This window comes from Megalobrama amblycephala, linkage group LG14, assembly GCF_018812025.1.
Source record: "Megalobrama amblycephala isolate DHTTF-2021 linkage group LG14, ASM1881202v1, whole genome shotgun sequence".
Lineage (NCBI taxonomy): Eukaryota > Metazoa > Chordata > Actinopteri > Cypriniformes > Xenocyprididae > Megalobrama > Megalobrama amblycephala.
The window spans coordinates 25,261,294-25,271,921 of record NC_063057.1 but is presented as its reverse complement, the minus strand read 5'-3'; positions in this window follow the sequence as shown (position 1 = coordinate 25,271,921).

Below are 10,628 nucleotides of genomic sequence, written 5' to 3'. Positions count from 1 at the left end.
TAAAAGTGTGGAATATGTGTGGAAATGTGACTAATATAAACAAGTTATTAAGCTCTCAGATGTCCTTTATTGGAAAATTATTTACAAACATGTTTTTTACTCTATACAATCTGTCTTTGATCTTATTAGTAATGTTCTTTTATATGAGCAATTTCTTTTAAAATACATTTATGCAGTATAAAGGAATATGGTTCACTGATTAAAGCTGTACATGTTCACTTTCATTAATTGGCAAAAAAGATCTTTCTTCTGTTGGAAGAACATCTTTTTTTATTTTACTTTGAAGTACACCGAGAAAAAAAAAAAGAAAAAAAAAGAGTTGTTGGATCAAAGTAAAAAATACTTCAACTTCTTACAATTAATCGATCAATTGAAAGTAAAAATACTCATTCAACCAAAGAGATTTTTTTTAAATTAGCATCACATTAAAAATGATCATTATTTATTTGGATTAACTTAATTTTTCACATTTTTAGAAATTAAATATCTAAATAAATACTAAACAAAATTATGCATAACATGAAATATCCCTGAATTTCTGTCTGAAAAATGAAGCCTTTTACACTCTGGAATCAAACATTTAACTATTTATTTAGTGCAATCTTCCAACAAACTCACAGAAACCAGAATTTCCACTTAACATTCTATAAAATTTTGAGGAAGAATTCATTTGATTTACAAAAGTCAATACTCAAACTGTTTTAAGAGTGCATGACTTAATAAAAGCACAGCGTTCAATAATAAAACCATCAACAATGTATTTTGTAAAATAAATAAATAAATAAATCTATACATCAATTCCATTTGCTACAGTAAAATTGTCACTCAGACATTTCAAATTATCTTGCATTAAATTTAGGAATGTAACAGAAAACACTGAAAAGCTTAAGTCAAGTCAAGTCAAGTCAAATTTATTTATATAGCGCTTTTACAATTGGTAATTGTTTCAAAGCAGCTTTACATATTAGAAGCACAGAAAAAAGGGAAGTGGTTAAAAATAAGCTGTACAAACAAGCGTGGTAATATGTAACATATACAAGATGGTACTACATTAAGCCAATGTCGGCTGACTCCCAGGGGTGGAAAAAAACCCCTAGGAGAAAAACCCAGCGTGCTAACACTGGGAAAAAAAGTCCTAGGAGGGAAAAAACCCCTTGGAAGATATATATAATATATGTAAATGGATATGGAGATCAAAATCTGAATTATACATTTTTATTATAGAGATTAAAAATAGATTATATATAAATATATGTAAGCGGATACGGGGATTAAAAATCTGAATTATAGATGCAGCCAGAACTGGATCTGTAGGCCCATTGTCTCCTGGGCTACGTTGTAGTCAGGTCCAGACACAGGTTCTCCATCTGATCTGGATACGGCCTGGATCCAGCACCCGGCAAACCTCAGGATAAGCAGAGAGACAGATATTAGCGTAGATGCCATTCTTATTCTGATGTACAGGTATATCTAGTGTTATAGGAAATGTTCTCGGTTCCGGCCGACCTAATTATTGCAGCGTAACAATCCTTTAACGGATTTGAAAAATGTTAATGTATTGATAATGTGTTATGTGTATGCAAGAGCAAAGAGATGTGTTTTTAGTCTAGATTTAAACTGACAGAGTGTGTCTGCTTCCCGAACAATGCTAGGAAGATTGTTCCAGAGTTTAGGTGCTAAATAGGAAAAGGATCTGCCGCCTTCAGTTGATTTTGATATTCTGGGTATTATCAACTGGCCTGAATTCTGAGATCGCAATAAACGTGAAGGACTATAATGCATTAAGAGCTCACTTAGGTACTGGGGAGCTAAACCATTTAGAGCTTTATAAGTAAGTAGCAAGATTTTAAAATCTATACGATGTTTAATAGGGAGCCAATGTAATGTTGACAGAACTGGGCTAATATGGTCATACTTTCTGGTTCTAGTAAGAACTCTAGCTGCCGCATTTTGGACCAACTGTAGTCTGTTTAAAAGCCGAGCAGAACAACCACCCAGTAGAGCGTTACAATAATCTAGTCTTGAGGTCATGAATGCATGAACCAACTGTTCCGCATTTGTCATTGAGAGCATATGTCGTAATTTAGATATATTTTTTAGATGGAAGAAGGCGGTTTTACAGATACTAGAAACATGACTTTCAAATGAAAGATTGGTATCGAAGAGCACACCCAGGTTCCTAACTGAGGACGAAGGTTTAATGGAGCACCCGTCAAGTGTTAGAGAGTATTCAAGGTTTTTTCGTGAGGAAGTTTTTGGTCCAAAGATTAGGATATCAGTTTTTTCTGAATTTAATAATAAGAAATTTCTTGTCATCCAGTTTTTAATGTCAGCTATGCATTCTGTTAGTTTTGTGAATTTGTAGGTTTCGTCAGGGCGCGAGGAAATATAGAGCTGAGTATCATCAGCGTAGCAGTGAAAACTAACACCATGCTTCCTAATTATCTCTCCTAAGGGCAGCATGTACAGAGTGAAAAGCAACGGTCCTAGTACTGAGCCTTGTGGTACTCCATATTGAACTTGTGATCGATACAACATCTCTTCATTAACTACTACAGACTGATAACGGTCAGATAAGTACGATTTGAACCATGCCAAAGCAATTCCACTAATGCCAATATAGTTTTCAAGTCTTTTTAAAAGAATGTTGTGATCGATAGTGTCAAAAGCAGCACTGAGATCTAATAACACTAATAGAGAAATACAGCCACGATCGGATGATAAGAGTAGATCGTTTGTAACTCTAACGAGAGCAGTCTCAGTACTATGGTATGGTCTAAATCCTGACTGGAAATCCTCACAGATTCCATTTCTTTCTAAAAAGGAGCACAGTTGTGTTGAAACTGCCTTTTCTAGTATCTTTGACAGAAAAGGTAGATTCGAGATTGGCCTGTAATTTACTAAATCTCTCGGATCTAGTTGAGGTTTTTTAATAAGAGGTTTAATAATAGCCTGCTTAAAGGTTTTTGGCACGTATCCTAGTGTTAAGGATGAATTAATTATATCAAGAAGTGGACCTACGACCTCTGGAAGCATTTCTTTCAGTAGTTTAGTCGGCATTGGGTCTAACATACATGTCGTTGATTTTGATGATTTGATAAGTTTAGATAATTCTTCCTCTCCTATAGCGGCGAATGATTCTAGTTTTACCTCAGGGACACTACAGTGCACTGTCTGAAGCGAAACTGTGGACGGTTGCATGTTTTTAATTTTCTCTCTAATATTATCAATCTTGCAAGTAAAGAAGTTCATAAAGTCATTACTGCTGTGCTCTATGGAAACGTCAGCAGTTGAATCTCTGTTTCTAGTTAATTTAGCCACTGTGTCAAATAAATACCTAGGATTATGTTTGTTTTCTATTAAGAGATTTGAAAAATAAGTAGATCTAGCATTTCTTATAGCCGTTCTGTACTCAATCATTTTTTCTTTCCACGAAAGGCGAAAAACTTCTAGTTATGTTTTCTTCCAACTACGTTCAGTTTTTCTAACAGCTCGTTTTAGAGCCCGAGTGTGCTCATCATACCACGGCGTTGGATTAGTTTCCTTAATCTTCTTTAGACGTAAAGGAGCGACTGCATCTAATGTGCTGGAAAAGAGAGAGCCAATAGTTTCTGTTGCAGCATCGAGTTCTTCTAAGTTGTCAGGTATACTAAGGCGATGAAACTGCTCGGGGAGATTATTTATAAAGCAATCTTTAGTGGTAGACGTGATGGTTCTACAATATTTATGGCTGGGTGGTGGTTTTGTAGCCTTGGTTAATTGTATTATACACGAGACTAAATAATGATCTGATATATCATCGCTCTGCTGTAGAATTTCAACAGCATCAATATCAATTCCATGCGACAGTATTAGATCTAAGGTATGATTACGACAATGAGTGGGTCCTGACACGTGTTGTCTAACTCCAATAGAGTTTAAAATGTCTGCAAATGCCAATCCAAATGCGTCTTTATTATTATCTACATGGATATTAAAATCACCAACAACAAGGACTTTATCCGCAGCCAGTACTAACTCTGATATAAAATCAGCAAATTCTTTGATAAAGTCATTATGGTGCCCTGGTGGCCTGTATACAGTAGCCAGCACAAATGTCAACTTACATAATGTTACATAAAGCACCATCACTTCAAAGGAATTATATTTGAAATTCTTTTGAATGATTCTGAATATATTACTATAAATTACAGCAACACCTCCCCCTTTGCCTTTCTGTCGAGGATTGTGTCGATAATCATAACCTTGAGGACTAGATTCATTTAAAGTAATGTAATCGTCTGGTTTTAGCCAGGTTTCTGTCAAACACAGCAAGTCTAGTTTATTGTCTGTGATAATTTAATTTACAATAAGTGCTTTTGAAGAAATAGATCTAATATTCAGTAACCCAAGCTTTATCATTTGTTTATCTGATTTATCTGTGATTTTCATTTTTTGAACATCAATTAAATTTTTACCCTTAAAAGGTTTCGGAAGTTTTTTGTATTTACTAGTTCGAGGTACAGACACAGTCTCTATGTGATAATATCTAGGTGAAAGAGTTTCTATGTGCTGTGAATTATTTGAGTTCTGTGACGTGAGGCGGCTAGCAGACGGTCGGTTTAGCCAGTTTGTCTGCGTCCTGATCTGGGCCCTGGTTTGTCATGTTTCAGCTCTAAGACTATTTGCCAAATTTCTAGATAGAAGAGCAGCACCATCCCGGGAGGGATGAATACCATCTCTTTTCAACAGATCAGGTCTGCCCCAAAAGCTTTTCCAATTGTCTATGAAACCTATATTATTCTGCGGACACCACTTAGACAGCCAGCCATTGAGTGATGATAACCTGTTAACTATCTCATCACTCCGACGAACAGGAAGAGGGCCAGAACAAATTACTTCTGCTGACATTGAATTTGCGAGTTCACACACCTCTTTAATGTTAATTTTAGTGATCTCCGACTGGCGAAGTCGAACATAATTTGTGCCGACGTGGATAATGATTTTAGAATATTTACGTTTAGCATTAGCCAGCACTTTTAAATTTGCTTTGATGTCAGGTGCTCTGGCCCCCGGCAAACATGTGACTATGGTGGCTGGTGTCTCTATTTTCACGTTCCGTGTAATAGAATCGCCAATAACTAGGGCACTTTCAACAGGATTCTCAGTGGGTGCGTCACTGAGTGGGGAGAACCTGTTTGATGTTCTAATCGGAATGGAAGAGTGGTGTTTGTTCTTGCCATTATGCCGCCTCACAGTCACCCAGTTAGCCTGCTGCGTGGCTTCTACAACCGGAACCGAATGTGCAGTGTTTACTAGGCTAGTCGCATCCAAAGCAGTATCTAAGGCCCTTTCATTCTCACTATCCTCAATTAAAGTTTGGATGCGTGTCTCTAATTCTGAGATTCTCTCTGTCAGCCTGACAATATCCCTGCATTTATCACATGTGTAAGGCTCACTGCTGACAGAAAGAGCTAAGCTGTACATGTTGCATTTAATACACATGATAATCGTCGGACATGACTGACCGTGTGTTTGATGAACGCCGTCCGAAAAACTGCAACGCACACGGGACTCGCTGGCTGGATGTCTCGGTCGCTTGCCGGTGCCTGGGGCAAGGGTGATGTGCGGGACGCTGTACCTCGCGGTGGATCGATGAATGCCGGGCAGCAACGTCTCCACAGCTTCCCGATCTGGCGAGGACAGATCAGAATAACATACATCTGATAAATCCGCCATTAAATCGACAAGGAAGGTTGGTTTAGAGGAAAAAAGAAAGTAGACGGTAGCTAGCAGGCTATGGCTAACACTAGGTGATTACGCTGGTGGATTGCTAGTAATAAATCGTTCCGTTTAGTAATACTATGCAATAGGTTAAGTAATCTAGTGAAAAATAAGAAAGTTATATTATGTGAATAGGAATAAAGAGAAGGATTTAGGATAAACTCCACGAAGCTCCGAGCGTAGGTCAGACAGCAGGCAGGCAGCAGCGTTGAGCAGCGTTGTGTTGGTGTTGATAAATCATGCAGTGTAACATTTATTAACTGAAAAACAGTTTAACATCAACAATGTAAGCTCCTTAAAATACATGACATGCAAGAAAATGTAACATCCATTCGCAACAGTAAACCAATAACTGTCAATCAAACATTTAAGACAAATTAACTAAACTCAATACCATCAGTGACAATGCTGATGTCCAGGGGAGTGCTTAGGCCATCACTTTCACGGAGCACAAAAATGGCCATGGTGGTCTGTCCAAGTTCCATTTTGAATGGAAGCTGTGTTAGAAGACACTTTGGGGGGAACACCTTGGCATAACGATGTCTGAAGTACAAGTAAAAATGCGACAATGACATTAGCCTTGACCGTGAGTACACAGCAAGCGCTGAGCCGTTCTTTCATTAGAATCATCCGATCTGGAGGATAGGGCTCTTCTGGCTTTGAGCCAGGAAGAGCAGGATGTGACTGTGGAGGGCAAAGATGTTTTTATGGAACCTACGCAGCCTGTCTGCCCAGCATACAGTGAGCTACTGGGGGTTATGGAACGCGTGACACAGAGGTTCTGTGAAAGCCCGAAAACCCAGAGATTGCTCGCGGTAGATTAGATGAGCATTTCTTGGCTGGCCATAACCGCCGGGTTCTACCGAGTCTTCCATTTCTTCTGGACCTCCATGCTGAGGTTGAGAGGTCTTGGAAGAAACCATATTCAGCATGCATTTATCCCTTTCAGGATTTGAATTACACAAATGTGGAGGGATTGCGTGAGCACAGATATGCATCGATGCCTCCCATTGAGGATACGTTCGCGATCAATCCTTCAATGGGAGGTACATCATTGTTGAAGACTCTGTAAACTGTCCTTTGTCCCATCTCAGGCAGAGACGCTGACTTCGAGTCAGGCAGAGGGAACATCTCATTAATTCACCTGGGGTCATCACGGGTTGAACCAGATCCTGCTAGTATAGTGACAAGGTGATGGAACTCGTGTTTTCTATGACCGTATTCCCTTAAAGGTATTACTTATCATTCAGATTAGAGTTACCAGACCTGAGCTCTGCCCTGCTTATTTTTGCTTGGACATGAGCCTAGGTTTTAGGTCTTTGGGAACAGTGTCACTGACAGTCCGTGTTGACCTGAGTGAAGGAATTGGCTTTCAGTTATGCATGTAACCATGGTTTCCTGTGAAGAGTAACACTGCCATGCCTTGGTTATACCTGGTCAAGTCACCTTCAGACTAAACGCTGATGATGTGTACTCCAGGTGCTCCTTTTATACTCACTGTCACACTTGAGTGAAGTCACGGGCTGTCGCAGGCCAATGTCTTTGTCGCGTTTTTACTCGTACAGACATTCTCACACCAAGGCATTCCCCCCAAAGTGTCTTCGGACACAGTGTCTTGTTTCCCTTGTCAGGGAACCTTGGTTACATGCGTAACCTGAGACATTCTCTCAGTGCTTCATCTTTCTGGCCAATCTGAAAGACACAAAATCACAGAGAAAGTGAGAGACTCAGTGGTTCCCAAACGTTTGCTAACTTTGTACCCATTTTACAACTACTCACTCTCCATAAACTAGGGACACCTGGGAGTAAACAGAGAACAATATGAGAACCCTTGGTACTAACAATTCCATTCAAATGCATCTAAAGCAAGATAAAGTCATTTTATGCAAATCCATAGCCCTTTGTCTTGATATCAAGTATTATAATGGGAATATATTATATTGTAAAGAGTTTTACCATGCTGTGTCATAACCAAACATGACTCGCTATTTGAATACTGAATGGAGAATGATTGACAGCTGCAGATGAGTTTCTGTGTGCTTTAATTTAACGATGCAAAATTTCTTCTGTCCCTCACAATAAGCTGTGAAATGGCTTTAGACGACTTGAATCATTATTTTAAAATTTCTGAAGGATCATGTGATACTGATATATATTTTGGATTATTTAATTATCACGACAGGCCTAATCTGAGCATGCGAGTCATGACTGCCTGTCTGAGTTTTGTTGACAGGTGGAGGCGGCACAATATTTGATTGAGGCAGCCGCCCTGTGATTCTTGATGCAAAACCCAAATAAATCATGTAATTAAAACCCCACAAATGATCTATAACTAAAGTATCTATTAATGGCTATCCATCGTTTACTTATAGCTACACTTGAAATATCCGATAACTCTGACCAAAATTTAAAATAAAACAAAAATTCAACAAAACACATGCATTAATGCATTGAACTCTACTTTAATATCATACAAGTGTTTATCAATGGTGATAAAACTTAATTAAAACTCACCAATATTGTAGAAATTGTGTATCCATCGTGCAGTTTCCATGCAACAAAACAAGATGGTGGCCGATCCAAACTTCAAGACATCAGTAGTCACGTTGTCATAAAATTGTAATTTGATTTAAAGCAATTCGTTTAAATGACACCAAAACAAACTTAGTTTTACTTCAAGACAACTATACCCATTTACATTAGACAAATGACAATGCAGAAAAGTAAATTTATTGAGTCAGATCAAGTATAAAAAGTTCTTTAATAATACAAGCCATTTGCACTTTTTTCAGTGTACATTCAATATAATACAATATTTACACTGCAAAAATGCTTTTCCCATTGAAATAATATTTTTGCTTTTATAAAGCAGAATGCACCTTATTTAGATTTTTTTCCTCCTAGGAATGGAGACTTAAAGTAATGAATAAATGAAAGCATTATGGGCAGAGAGAATCTCTCTAGAATCTATTTCTGATTCATCAACACAATTTCACTGATGATCCAGTATAACAAACCCTAAACCCAGGATAGAGCGTGTGAGTGAATGTGGTCTGGACTGTGTGGATGAGGCTCATTGTGTCTCTGTAGACGCTGTAGAAGGACAGAGTTCCTGCACTGTGATCCACATACACTCCTACTCTACTGCGTCTGATGGGCTTTACAGAGAGTTTAGTTTCTATGTCATTGTGTCTGAATGAGTATCTGGAGGGAGAGCAGATCAAACTCCAGGACTGATCATTACATCCAAACACACACTCATTACCCCGTCCCTTCCTGCTGATGCTCTTATATGACACTGATATTAACACACCAGTATCTCCACTCCACTCAACCTCCCAGTAACAGCGTCCACACACACTCTCTCTACACAACACCTGAGCATAAACATCAAATCTGTCTGGATGATCAGGATACGACTGATCTGTGTCAGAGTAAATAATCACTCTGTTCCTCTCAGACAGATGGAGAAGTTTATGTGCTGTGTTCGGATCCAGAGTAAGCCGATGGGAATCTGATGGAGATAAAACACATCACAATCAGGAATTATCAATCTGTCTGATGTTTTAATGTATCTGAACTCTTCATGTTCAGTATATCAGCAGTGTCTCCATACTTTACCAAATATCCTGTTCAAATCATCATTTACATGATCAACTATAAATCTCTTCTGTCATGTTTTCTTTCTCCTTCTACAGGAAGAACATGAACACACTCAGTGAGTTTTTCTGCTTGTTTTCTTTGTGACTTACATTGTAGGAAGTCGTTCCTGGTCCTGGGGAACAATGTTGGTGAAAGTGACTGTGGAAAATCAACAGACATGAAGAGTTTGATTATCATGTCAAGAGAAAATGATCCCTACATCCGTTCCTAACACATTTCTAATTTCTGATCTTCTACATGATATGAGATGATGGAGGATCATTTCTGAGAGCAGATGAATCTCCAGGACTTTACCTCTGTCAGAGATCTTCCTGAGCTCCTCTTTGCAGAAATCCTCCAGTTTGTCTCTCAGCTGAAGGACAGATTCTCTCAAGACATCAAAAGAGGAGAGAGAACTGAAGGGATTGTCATTTACGTCTGTAGATTCAGGAGGAGCTGAGAGAGACTGGAAACTCTACAGAAAACAGAAATCAAAGATCATCACCTTTTTAAAACGTAATGGGAATATCATTAATGCATTTGTTTTATTATCAGAATTTGTTTGCTCAATTCATATTTGTGTGATGAAAAGGTATTAATATTTGATGTTTTTTGTTTTCGTTACATGAATTTACTAAGAATGTGAAGTAGTAATACTAAATAAATTAATATAATAGTTGGGATTTGGGCTACTTTAACTTTTAGTAAAGCAGCTTACGCTTTATTGAAAAAATAATAGGCTACTTGCATTATTTGCAAGTTAAGTAACAATATTTTTGTATTATTGAAGGAAATAATCCAACATTTCCTAGGAAGTGGTTGGGAGAGAGAAATGCTCAACTAAAAGTCTCAATAGACAGTAAACTGCACAACCAATTTAATGTAAATGAGTTTAGAGTTGGGTACTGTGCATTCGTAACCTGTGAAACTATCATTGCTAACAAATGTTAATGTTGTTCTTACAACAAATGTATACTGTATGTGTCACTGCAGTGAGAGTAGAAAAAATTATTAATGTACAAAAGTATCATATCAATGCTTAGAAACGTTGCTGTTTAAAGGGTTAGTTCACCCAAAAATGAAAATTACCCCATGATTTACTCGCCCTCACGCCATCCTAGGTGTATATGACTGTCTTCTTTCAGACGAATGCAGTCAGAGTTATATTAAATAATGTCCTGGCTCTCCTAAGCTTTATAATTGCAGTAAATAGAGGATGAGAT